The sequence below is a fragment of the Eptesicus fuscus genome, chromosome 9 (assembly GCF_027574615.1).
Source record: "Eptesicus fuscus isolate TK198812 chromosome 9, DD_ASM_mEF_20220401, whole genome shotgun sequence".
NCBI classification, from domain to species: domain Eukaryota; kingdom Metazoa; phylum Chordata; class Mammalia; order Chiroptera; family Vespertilionidae; genus Eptesicus; species Eptesicus fuscus.
The window spans coordinates 19,247,307-19,260,874 of record NC_072481.1 but is presented as its reverse complement, the minus strand read 5'-3'; positions in this window follow the sequence as shown (position 1 = coordinate 19,260,874).

Genomic DNA, 13,568 nt, shown 5'->3' with positions numbered 1-13,568 from the left:
TAGCCCAGTGGTTGACGTCACAATTCGATTCCTGGTCACGGCACATGCCCATGTTGCAGGCTTGATCTTCAATGTAGAGCATGCAGGAGGCAGCTGATCAATGATTCTCTCTCATTAATGTTTCTGTCTCTCTCTGGAATCAATAAAAAAAAATTTTAAAGAAATGCCAGTAGTTGTCTCCTACCCCCAAGACAGGTTACTGTCTTCCTAGATCATTTATGATTGCTGAGCACACAAACTGAGCACTCATGGATTCCATCTAGCACGGGAAAGTGAAGTGTATCTTTTCTGAATCTCATATTTCACAGAGGTCTTCACGCCTCCAACCTGTTCTAACATGTTTGGTTTTATACTTTAGCTCACAAACCTGAATCATCTGTGTATCTTAACTTATAACAGAGAGGGGATGGTTTTAAGTGAACACACGTCCAATATTTAACTCATTAATGAAGGAACCAGCAGGATGGTAAAGCTGTCAAGTCAATTACTTTTAATACAGTGAATAAAATTTTAATAAATACCACTGGGAACAGCAATTTATTGGACCTGGGAGAGTTAAGGAAGTTTCACACATTATGTGATTATGCTTAGATTGGGACTTAAAAATGAGTGCAGCTTTTGCCAGGTGGACAAAGAACATATGTGTTGAAGTCCAGCATTGTTATAGGCCAGTGGTCAGCAAACTCAGTCAACAGAGCCAAATATCAACAGTACAACGATTGAAATTTCTTTTGAGAGCCAAATGTTTTAAACTTAAACTTCTTCAAAATAGACTCGCCCAGGCCGTGGTATTTTGTGCAAGAGCCACACTCAAGGGGCCAAAGAGCCTCATGTGGCTCGCGAGCTGCAGTTTGCCGACCACGGTTATAGGGGGAGAGCAGCAGGTAATAACCAAATCCTGGAAAGCTTATGCTTCATGAACCTGATCCTGTAGGTTGAGGTTTCCTAAAGTAGATTCCACAGAACACTGTTTCCCAGGTACGTTAGGAACATTGGGCATGAAGATTTAAGTGCCGGACTGCTTGGAGCCTTTAGTGTACAAGTTACAGTGGGATCTTCAAAGGGAATGGTGACTCGTTTCAGGCCTGAGCAATAATTATATATATGGTTATGCCTTTAACCAGGAGAGGTTTGGCCGAAGATGTTTTGCAAGCTGCTCTTCACAGCTCTCCCACTGTCACAGGTTACTCCCTAATCCCTTTTAAAGTCCACATACCTCATAATTAGTTCAGTGCCCTCCGCTCACCCATCTTTCTTGGCTTGGGGTAAACCAACGCTTGAACCTTGACATTGCACTTTTAAAAGCCTAATAATCCCTTGAGAAGTTGGCAGTGATTGGGTAGAACGAGGGCCCTGGAGACTGCAGGGGCTTTCCTCTAACCTTAGCCTCTTCACTCCTGTCAAGTGCCTTCAAAGGCTGGGGAGAGGCTATTAGTAGGAAATAGCAGCACCACTTAGAATTTGAAGAAAATAGAGGCCCTCGCCTGGGGAATAAAGATTTGAGTATAAAACATCCCCAGAGGGTGCAAATTGTATTCTCACTTTGGGAGAGAGATTGCTCCCGAATGAGTAATGGCATCTCTGGTTTTCAGTTAATTTCCCTTTATGACTTCCACCGTCTCTAACACTTAATACTGTTGGCACTTGAAAGAGCCAGATTTTCCCCCGCCCCATTGAGTGGTTGAGTTTTGTAGACTGAACTGTCAGGGAGGTGGATTTGGACAGGTCAGGGCTCTTGTCAGAGTTGCTTCTTCACAGTGAAACTGTAAAGTTATTTGTTCTCACAGGTAGACCTGGAGTCTGCTGCTTGTTAATATCTCAAGGTGTGTGGATGGGAACCTGCGGTGTGAGAGAGCTCTGGGCAATTTGGGGCTGCAGGCAGTTAGGCCTGAGGGAAAAGCTGTCAAGCCATCTGAGTTAGGACAGGATTGCTCCTTCCAAGGGATTTTAGGGCTTGACAGCTGTGTCCCAGGACAGAAGGAGGGGCCAGACTTACAGCCTCTGTTTCTGTGGGACCAAATGAAGCCACATTTGGGTTTTGAGCCTGCACGCTTGGTCAACTGTCTCCGTACTCCAGACCCATAAAGATCTTTCTCCAAAAAAGCTCTGAGTGGGCGCCCACCCTCTGCATGAATCCCTGAGCTATCCCAAACTCTCCTCCTTTCTTCTAGGCTTCAACTTCTTTTTCTCACCTGCCTCTGAAACCCACCTACATTCTTAGATTCTTCTTTAACCTGTGTCCTCTAGAGCAGTAGGTCTGAACTGGGCAATTTTGCCTTCCAAGGGACATTTGTCAGCACCTGGAGACATGTTTGATTGCCACCACTGGAGAGGTGCTATGCACATCTATGGGTAGAGGCCAAAGGTGCTCAAAGAATTGGGTGCTCCAAAATGCCGTTATTGGTGCTGAGAAACCCTGTTCAAGAGCAGTGATCTTCAGGGTGTGGTCTCTGGAACAGCAGCATCAGCATCACCTGGGAACTTGCTAGAAATGCAAATTTCAGAGCCCCACCTGAGACCTGCTGAATCAGAAATTTTGGAGAGCCGAAACCGGTTTGGTTCAGTGGATAGAGCATCGGCCTGCGGACTCAAGGGTCCCAGGTTCGATTCCAGTAAAGAGCATGTGCCTTGGTTGTGGGCACATCCCAGTAGGGGGTGTGCAAGAGGCAGCTGATCGATGTTTCTAACTCTCTATCCCTCTCTCTTCCTCTCTGTAAAAAATCAATAAAATATTTTTTTTTTTAAAAAAGAAACTTTGGAGAAAGGAAGTATTCAGCCATCTTTTAACAAGTCCTCCAGCTGATTTTTTTTTTTTAAATATATTTTATTGATTTTTCACAGAGAGGAAGGAAGAGGGATAGAGAGCTAGAAACATCGATGAGAGAGAGACATCAACCAGCTGCCTCCTGCACACCCCCCACCGGGGGATGTGCCCGCAACCAATGTACATGCCCTTGACCGGAACCGAACCTGGGACCCTCCAGTCCGCAGACCGATGCTCCATCCACTGAGCCAAACCGGCTTCGGCTCCAGCTGATTTTGATGCAAGTTTGAGAACCACTGCTCTTCAAACTCAAAAAATTTTCATCTTTCCTAGGAGAGCCACAGAGGCTTCTCATGTTTACTCATTAATAGTTGTCCTTGCCCAGCCAGCATGGGTCAGGGGTTGAGTGTCGACCTATGAACCAGGAGGTCACTGTTCGATTCCCGGTCAGGACACATGCCCAAGTTGTGAGCTCGATCCCCAGTGGGAGCGTGCAAGAGGCAGCTGATCAATGATTCTCTCCCACCATTGATGTTTCTATCTCTCTCTCGCTCTCCCTTCCTCTCTGAAATCAATAAAAATATATTTTTTAAATAGTTGTCCTTAACTATTTAGCTGTTCTTTCTGGCTCCATATTTTATGCATGATCTCACTTGATTGTCACATACGGGTCAACAGGTTCAAAGAGAAGCAACACCCCAGCCAACTTGGAAATGGCAAAGCCAGGATGTAAATCCAACTAGAGCTCTTACCACATCATCATGATGTTGGCCTTAGAATGCACATAGAACCACCTAGGTAGCCTTTAAAAATCCAGATGCTTAGATCATTCCCCAGGCCAATTAAATCAGAGTCCCTGGGGTGAAAATCAGTATGTTTTAAAGCTTCCTTAAGTGATTGCAATGTGCAATCAAGGTTGAAGACACTGGTGTTAGCCAATGCTGTGACTACAGCCAAGAGGGCAGTATAAAGCTCAGTTGACTTCCCCTGCCACCCTCTGGCTCTCAGGAAAAACACTGCTCTATCACATGTCCTGTGGATTTTAAGAACACTTCTCCCAAAGCCCATAGCTCAGCTGAAAGGTAGGAGCTTGACCAGCGAGCAGAGGCCGATTCACTGTGATCATCTCTGCTTGGTGAGACTAGGGTTTTGTGTAGAAAAGGCCGCTGACCTGCCTTTACCGCCCCGAGTATAGCACCCAAGGAGCTAGGGCTGGAAAGGACCTACCTCCTTTTACAGAAGGGGAGCCTGCGCGTACATACAGTTCCCCAAGGTCACATGCATATAAGTTAGTGGTTTTGCCTATTCAGGGAGCATTTATTCAGCACCCCTCGGTGGCAGGCCATGCCTAGCTCTGGGAATACAGAAATGACAGTCCTAGCCTCTTTGGGAGCTCATGGGGCAGAATGGTGGGAGAAAAACAAAAATTAGGGCTTCTCAATCTTCTCCATGAAGTGTTCTTAATGGCCAGAGAGAATGAGCTGGAGCAGAAAGAGGGACTCCTGAAATTTATTTTGAGATTTTAGCATGAATTTGTAAAATGTATTATTTAACGCCCCCCCCCCCCCCCCCCCGCCGCCGACTTTTTATTTTGAAATTTTTCAAATGTAACCATACAGCCGAAACCGGTTTGGCTCAGTGGATAGAGCATCGGCCTGCAGACTAAAAGGTCCCAGGTTCCATTCCGGTCAAGGGCATGTACCTTGGTTGCGTGCACATCCCCAGTAGGGGGTGTGCAAGAGGCAGCTGATCGATGTTTCTCTCTCATCAATGTTTCTAACTCTCTATCCCTCTCTCTTCCTCTCTGTAAAAAAAAAATCAATAAAATATATATATATTTTTAAAATGTAACCATACAGACAGTCCCTGACATATAATGGTTCGACCTATCGTTTTCCACTTTACAATGGTTCAAAAGCAATACGCATTCAGTAGAAACTATGCTTCGAATTTTGAATTCTGATCTTCTCCTGGGCTAGCGATATGCAGCATGATACTGCCTTATGATGCTGGGCAGTGGCAGCGAGCCGCAGCCCCCAGACAGCCCCAGGATCACGAGGGTTAACGACTGATGTTCCACAGTGTAGTTATTAAATGCGTTTTTTACTTATGATATTTTCCACTTACAACGGGCTATTATCACCCTATCGAAAGTCGGGGAGCATCTGTACGTTCCACCTAGATTCAACAATCTCTTGTCTCACATGCATACATATATATCATTTTCAATGACTGTTGAAGGTAAGATGATGACAATTCTTTATTCCCAAATATTCCTAAATACTCACTCCAGCAGGTATCTCCTAAGGACATTCTCTTTTATAACCACAATACCATTACCACACCGAGCAAATTAACAGCGACTCCATTGTACCATCTAACAATCATATTAAAATTTCCTCAGTATCAAAAATGTCCTCGTAGCTTTCAATCTGGAATCAACCAAGTCATGCATTTGACTATTCTATCTCTCCAGTGTCTCTTAATCTGAAGCAGTCCCCCTGCCTTTTTTCCCCATGAAATAGACTATTTAAACGTATGTGGTTTTGTGTGCTGCTTCATAAAAATAGCTGCGCTTGTTTTACATTAATACATGCTTTAAATCACTGAGCACCAAGTAGAATGACACTCCAGAAAAATGTTGCCACATTTATTTGTGCTTTGTGTCTTGTCATGTACATGTTTCAGTAACAAATAAATAAGCAATCCAAATACAATCTAATACAAACTGTCAGAGATCCCGACAAAGTAGGAGGCAGTGCCTAAGGAGCAATTAAAGAAATTTTTACTAAGGAAATGACACTTAAAGTGAATCCCACAGGAAGGTTGGATATTGGGGAGGAATGGGGGGACTGAGAGAGGGATACGTACAGTCTCAGAGTGGAAAAAACATGGATGAGAAGCATGGATGCGCACAGATCAAATCTGGTGTATTCAAAACTGACACAGCACGCAGTGGTGATAGCACTATGTTGGAAGCGACAGGTGAGTAGGAACCCTGAAAAGTTAGAAGGAGCCTGAGTACAAAGTGTCTTGAAGCCAGGCTGGCAGCCGTGGGTTTTGTCTTATGGAAAGGGAGCCAGCAGTTTCTTGGTTGTGGTCGGAGGACCACACCTGAGGACACTTTGGTTCCGGGTACTCACTGAGAAGGTCATTGTGGGGAACAGTTGTGGGGAACAGTTGTGGGAACTAGGGAAGATCAATGAGATCACTGTCTTTTTTTTTTTTTTTTTTTTTTTTTTTTTACAGAGAGGAAGAGAGAGGGATAGAGAGTTAGAAACATCGATGAGAGAGAAACATCGATCAGCTGCCTCTTGCACATCCCCCTACTGGGGATGTGCCCGCAACCAAGGTACATGCCCTTGACCGGAATCGAACCTGGGACCCTTGAGTCCGCAGGCTGACGCTCTATCCACTGAGCCAAACCGGTTTCGGCATTGTCTTTAAACATCAAAAGGCTACATTGGGCCCTAGCTGGTTTGGCTCAATGGATAGAGCATTGGCCTGTGGACTGAAAGGTCCCAGGTTCGATTCCGGCCAAGTGCACATGCCTGGGTTGTGGGCTCGATGCCCAGTAGGGGGCGTGCAGGAGGCAGCTGATCAATGATTCTCTCTCATCATTGATGTTTCTATCTCCCTCTCCCTTTCTCTCTAAAATCAATAAAATATATATATTTTTTAAAAGGCTACATTGGAAAAGAGAAAGCACTCGTTCTGGGAGGCCTCAAAGTGCAGAACCGAGACAAAGTGGAAGAAGGCAGATTTACACTCAGCAGACAAAGCCACCGAATCAGAGCCGTCCACACAGAACGGCCCCGCGTTCCTCCGCTCCGGTGTGCAGGCAGAGCTGGGTGACCACTGACAGGAATGCCTCTGCTGTATTGAATGAGGGCTGGAGCTGCTCATCAGAATCCCTGAGGAGTATATTTTTTAAATCCCCACGATCAGGTCCCACCTCTAGAGATTTTGCTTGAGTTGGGCTGGTGTGAGGCCCTGATGCAGATGCAGGTCTGTACACTAACATTTGGGAGCCATGCAATTAGGGGGCCTCTGTGGCCTTTTCCAGACTCTCAGATGGTAATTTTAGGATTCGATGAATTGTTTGGCTGTGAGAGGACGCCTGGGTGAGGACTTACGGAAAATGATAAGGGACGAGGAGCCAGCAGGGAGTTGAGAATCCTGTGAGGGCGTTTGAAACCTGCTGGAGGGACCAGGCCTGAGCTGTCTTCCTATTCCCAGCTGGCCCCTGGCCCAGCCCAGTGCTGCCTAATAAAGGCCCAGCGGACTGTGGGGCCAATCGGAGAGGACCGCTTGCCATCTCTCAATGTCCCCAGCTCAGCTGGCCTGAGGGCAGACTTTATCTGAAAGCCCATGCGGCCTCCAAGAACTAGTGCAAAGGGAGATTTGTCTTGGTGTCAGAAGGTTCTGTGCTAGGGATTCTGGACCCCACAGGCCCAGAGAGGGGGAGTCAACGTTCTATAGGCTTTACTGCCATCAAAGCTGTTCTGATCTGCCCGGCTGGTGTGGCTCAGAGGTTGAGCATTGACCTACGAACCAGGAGGTCATAGTTCGATTCCCGGTCGAGGCACATGCCTGGGTTGCCGGCTCGATCCCCAGTAGGGGGTGGGCAGAAGGTGGCTGATCAATGATTTTCTTTCATCATTGATGTTTCTGTCTCTCTCTCCCTCTCCCTTCCTCTCTGAAAACAATAATAATAATTTTTAAAAAAGCTGTTCTGATCTGGACTCTGCCCATTCATATACACCCTGTTCTGTCTTCCTTTATTTCTCCACCATCTGTTCTTATCAGAGATTTGTTTTTCCTTTTAAGATCTGCTCTGGAACTGAGATTTTAAAGAAAGTTGATTGGAGAGGGGCGTTGGCGATAAGGAGGCAAGAGGAAGGACAAAATATGTACAGAAGTTACACTAAAGGGGTCCTAGTCCCTGAAATGCACCTTGCGGTTAGGTGTTTTTTGTGTCTGCACTTCTTTTGCTGTCTGGCAACTGTGTTTCAGGCATCATCTTTTCCCTAAAGTTTTCCGTCACTACCTACTCCCAAGCAAAGCTATCCATTCTGGTTCTGTGCCTCATAGATGCGATGCCATTCTCTTGTATTGCTTGTAACTGTCTGTTCATCTAGTCTTCCTCTCCCACAGACTCAAGAGTCACAAACTCAGATGCCATCAGGGGTGAGAGGAAAGGCAAATGCGTGAACCTGCTGTGTTTCAGAATATAAGCAGGGGGCAATGTCACACTGGTGGCCAGTGTGCTAGCCCCCAGGCCTTTATCCCAAGGATTCTCAGGGGAGCTTATTCGATTCATCTTTGCTTGCAAAGCTCCTAGCTCAGTGCCAGGCACAGTCCTGGAACTGCCCTGGGGAACTTGGGATCCAGCTCTGCCCTCAACGTGCTGTGTGACTTTACAGAACCCAACGAACCTCTCTGCCCTCCGCCTTCCCTCTCTTTGTCTCTCCCCTCTCCAAAACAGGGGGCATGAAGATCATGGAGGCCAGTGGTTTTTCCACTTTGTTCCTGAGAGACCTTGGATTGCAGTGCTGACGTGGGGGCCTTCACAGGTGAGTGCAGACTGAGAGCGGGGTGCCAGTCCCTCCCCACACATCCTGAGCATTCTGCTATTTTCAGTTTTAGGAATTATTATTTCTTTTGAAGAAAGGGGTCTGATTCTAAGAAAGAAAAGTTTGAAATCTGTAAAGAATGGAATAGGAGTTGTAAAGAAATGTCGTTTTGCCTGGGTTCAAATCCTGATCCTGCCACTTCCTTGTGGTGTGACCGTGGACAAGTGAGCTAACCTCTCTGAGCCTCAGTTTCCTCATCTAGAAAATGGGGACAATATCTTCCTCAAAGGGTTGCTGTGAGGTTTAATGAATTAATGTGCTGAAATTGCTCAGAACAGTGCCTGGTACAGAATGCTTAATAGGTGTTTGTGATTGTGATATAATACAAAAAGCAAAAGATTTATACCATCTGGGAAGAAACCAGAATATGTGTGATATAATACAAAAATATGTTTGGTCTTTATCTCCATTCCTGGCCCAGAGTTCCTAAAACTCTTGGAGTGTCTGGAGTGTCCTCAGTGATAGGAGTGTCTCTTGTCACTCAGGGGTCCCTTTTGATAATACCTTCCTCAAAGGGTTGCTGTGAGGGGACCCCTAAGACAGACTCAGGATGCTGCTGATCACAGAGAAGACCAAGTGATTAGAGAGTGGAAACTGTCAGCCTGGAGACTGAGCTCTGTGAAAACTCCTGAGCAGTGAGAGCAGAGCAGCTTCTGGGTTGGTGAGCCTGCTAGGAGGGTGACGCACCCAACTCCACAGGGACAGAAGCACCCAGGGCCCTTCCAGACATTGCCCTGGGTACCTCTTCATCTGGCTGTTCATTTGTAGCTTTTTAAAAATATATATAGCCGAAACTGGTTTGGCTCAGTGGATAGAGCGTCGGCCTGCGGACTCAAGGGTCCCAGGTTCGATTCCGGTCAAGGGCATGTACCTTGGTTGCAGGCACATCCCCAATGGGGGGTGTGCAGGAGGCAGCTGATCGATGTTTCTAACTCTCTGTCCCTCTCTCTTCCTCTCTGTAAAAAAATCAATAAAATATATTAAAATATATATACTAGAGGCCTGGTGCATGAAATTCGTGCATAGGCGGGTGGGGGGGCGGTCCCTCAGCCCGGCCTGCACTGTCTCCAATCCGGGACCCCTCGGGGGATGTCCAACTGCCAATTTAGGCATGATCCCTGCAGGACCACTGGCTCCTAACCGCTTGCCTGCCTGCCTCATCGCCCCTAACTGCCTCTGCTTGCCTGCCTCATCGCCCCCTAACTGCCCCCCTGCCAGCCTGGCCACTCTCTTACTGCCAGCCTGATACCCCCTAACCGCCCCCCTGCTGGCCTGGCTGCCTCCTAACTGCCCCCCTGCCGGCCTGGTCACACCCTATCTGCCCCCCCTGCTGTCTTAATCGCACCCTAACTGCTTCCCTGCTGACCCGGTTGCCCCCTAACTGCTCCCCTGCTGGCCTGATCACCCCTAACTGCCTCTGCCTCGGCCCCCACCACCATGGCTTTGTCTGGAAGGATGTCCGGTCTAATTAGCATATTACCCTTTTATTAGCATAGATATTTTTATTGATTTCAGAGAGGAAGGGAGAGGGAGAGAGAAACACCAATGCTGAGAGAGATCGTTGATCAGCTATCTCCTGCACACCCCACACTAGGGATGGAGCCTGCAACTAGGGCGTATGGCCTGACCAGGAATTGAACGTGACCTCCTGGTTCATAGATCAATGCTCAGCCACTCAGCCACACCAGCTGGCCCATTTGTAGCTTTGATAATAAACAGTGAAGGTAAGTAAATTAACTTCCTGAGTTCTGTGAACTATTTACAAGCAAATTATGGAACCTGAGGAGGTGGTGGAGGGAAGCCTCGGTTTCTGGCTGGCTGATCAGAAGTAGGGGTGGCCGGAGACCAGCATGTGAAGCGGAGGCAGTCTGTGGCACTGAACCCTGACGCTGCGGCCCTGCGCTAACTCCAGGCAGTTAGTGCCAGAACTGAATTAAATTGTTGGACGACGTGCTGGTGTTGGAGAATTCGCTGGTATCAGAAAACACCCCCCAAACTACACTTAGTGAGCACGTTCAGTCCTCTTACTTGGAAGAAGGAGATACAGGTTTGACATTTTGGCTATCTGATGAGTGAACTTTCTCAGAAGCTTTCAGCGTTTTAACCCCCGGAGGGACTAAGATTCAACCACTGCCTCACCCTGGTTTAAGCCAAGGACGGCACTTTTACCTCCCGGGGAATCTCAGCACCTCAGCAGCTCCTACTGGGCCTCTTCGGGCTGATTTGTGTTCCGACTCATCTCTGTCCTGTATTACTAAATTCTTCATTTTCCCCACAAACCTTCCCTAGTTGAGGGGTTAGTCGTCCTCTGTGTTGACTACTCCAAGCCCCTCCTGACGTCATCCCCAGCTCCGAACCCCCTCCAACTTCTTGCCTAAGACAATTCCAACTATTCCTATAATTACGGTAGATCGCCCGCCCCCTTAGAGCCCTGGACTCTCCGGTGGAGAAGAGGGCACAAGTTACACTAGGGCCTGAGGCTGGGAAGTCCATCCATTCTCCACATATTTGCTGACTGCTGATATCATCAGAGCCCTATGGGATATAGAGATAATTTATAACAGTCACTGTCCTCGTATAGCTCAGTCTATTGGGGGAAAGAAACAAAATCAGGCAAGTAGAGGAAATCTCAGCAAAAGCTGGAATAAAGGTGTCACAGACCACCTATGGGCCCAAAGGAAGGGCCCTGCCCCCAGATCGCAGTGTTAAGGAAGGCCTCCAGGAGGAAGCTGAGATTGGAAATTTAAATAGAAATTCTTCAGGCAAGAATTTGGATGGGAGATGCAGTCTAGACAGAAAGAACATAATGCAAAGCACGGAAGTGAGAGAGGGCATGGTGTGTGCGTGGTTCATCAGGGTAAGACTTGTAATAGGTGGGAATGACCCAGAGGCAGAGGCTAGTTCTGCTGAATCACTCAGGCCATCCCTGTTCCCACAGGACAGGCTTACGAGTGAGTCAGCTAGCCTAGCTGATGTGGCTCAGCCGTTGAGCATTGACCTATGAACCAGGAGGTCACGGTTCGATTCCCGGTTAGGGCACATGCCCAGGTTGTGGGCTCTGTCCCCAGTAGGGGCTGTACAGGAGGCAGCGGATCAATGATTCTCTCTCATCATTGATGTTTCTACCTCTCTCCCTTCCTCTCTGAAATCAATAAAAATTAAAAAAAAAAAAAAAAAGACTGAGTTAGCCAGGCCTTGGAACAGATGTCACAGGCAGGATAGAGTCAAAAACTTTGCAAGGGCTGGTCACAGCCCAGGTGGAGTCTATAAGGATTCAATGAGATAATCTATGTCAAGTGCCTGGCTTAGAGAGACCACCCGATAAATGGTAGCTATTATTGTTGTTATTACTATTGAACTGCATTGATAGCACAGAAGCTACTGGCAGAGGCTCTCTCTGGAAGAGACCTGTTACATCTCGGCTGATCCTTTGTGGGCTGATTTGTTATTCTTTTGTGGGAAATGAACTCTTTGGAGAATCTGATGAAAGCTGTGGACCCTGTTCCCAGAAAAAAAAAGCACATCTGCTCATGTGGGGCTTTGCATATTATTTCAGGGACTTCACAGACTCCTGGAAGGCTGTCTAGTCATGGAGCCTGGCTGGACCCAGCTGTTACTCCCCAGAGCATGGCTGAGAAAAGTTCCCACTATTATCTCAGCTTGTTATACCAAGTGAAAACCTCAGCACACGTTGTTGCAATCCTGTGAGTATCCGGTGTACTTTAAAATGCCAGGTGGCACGCTAAGGAATGAGCGGCGGAGGGAGACTAGCGAAGAGACCATTCCAATAGTCCAGGGAGAAGAGGGCTGGCTTTAGTCACGCCAGGCCCTCCCTGTGCTTGGTTTCATGCTCTGCTGTGTCATCATTCTTAATTCTCTAACAAGGAGCCTTGCATTGGCATTTTGCCCTGGACCCCACAAGTCATGTAGCCAGTCCCAGGAGTAGATAAGCATGCATCTGAGTGCTCACTGTGTAAGCAGCTTACAAGTGGCAGTGCTGGGCCTGGGGCCCAGGCTGTTTGGGTCCAAACCGTGGTCTTAATCTATATCATACCGCCTTCTGAGTCAAGAGGGCTGGAGAGGAAGGGCAAGAATCAGAAACGTTCTGCCAGGGCTTCTTGTTTTAATGACATTTCCTCACTAGCCTGTTCTCTCCGTGAGAGCAGAGGCTGGTGCGCCCCTTCTCCCCAGTGGAGAGCCTGGCACAGAGTAGGCATTTCATAGATACTGGCTGGAAGGTACAGGTCACAGGCCAGGCGGGATAGAGAAGCCTGGAGGGAGGATGAGTTAGCTTTCCTAAGGTGATGCTAATCATCAAGTAGACTACGAGAAGTCAGGTGTGGCCCTGGCCACGTGGAATGTCCGTCAGTTGGAGTGCCCTTCCATACTCCAAAAGGTCATGGGTTCAATTCCTGGTCAGGGGACATACCTAGGTTGCAGGTGGATCGGGGTGTGTAAATAGGCAACGGATCGATGTCTCTCTCTCCCTCTTTCTCTAAAATTAAAAATATAAATATATCCGCAGGTGAGGATTTCTTTTGAATTTTTTTCTTTATTGATTAAGGTACTACATATGTGTCCTTATTCCCCCATTGCCGCCCCCCCCCCACCAGCCCAATCATGCCCTCACCCTCACCCTCTGTTGTCTGCGTCCATTGGTTATGCTTATGTGCATGCATACAAGTCCTTTGGTTGATCTCTCCCCCTTACCCCCACTCTCCCCTACCTTTCCTCTGAGGTTTGAGCATCTGATCAATGCTTCTCCTGGATTTTTTTTTTTTAACTTAGCTGTGGGGCAGGGATGGTTAAATGGACTTAGGATGTGTTTAAGAGTTGAGAGCTTTTGGGGGGTGTTTTGGAGAAGGCAGTCTTCTAGGGCAAGGCCTTCCCCACTCCCTTCCCCACTGCAGCCTGGGTCAAGGGCTGGCCACAGCCCACTAGGCCTGCCCCTGGGAGCCTGACTGGGATGCTCGATCAGGGGGTTCTGGAACAGCAGGGCTCATTTCTGGATCCCAGGGCTCCCGGGGATGTGTGTGCAGTCAGGGCCCAATAAATGCCAGTAGGAGAAAAGAGGGAAGGGAGAAACTGTGACCAGGCATTCAGGAGGAAAGCTGGGATGAGGAGATCTGGGAACCGGAGGGGGAAATGGAGGGCCAAAGTTTGAACCC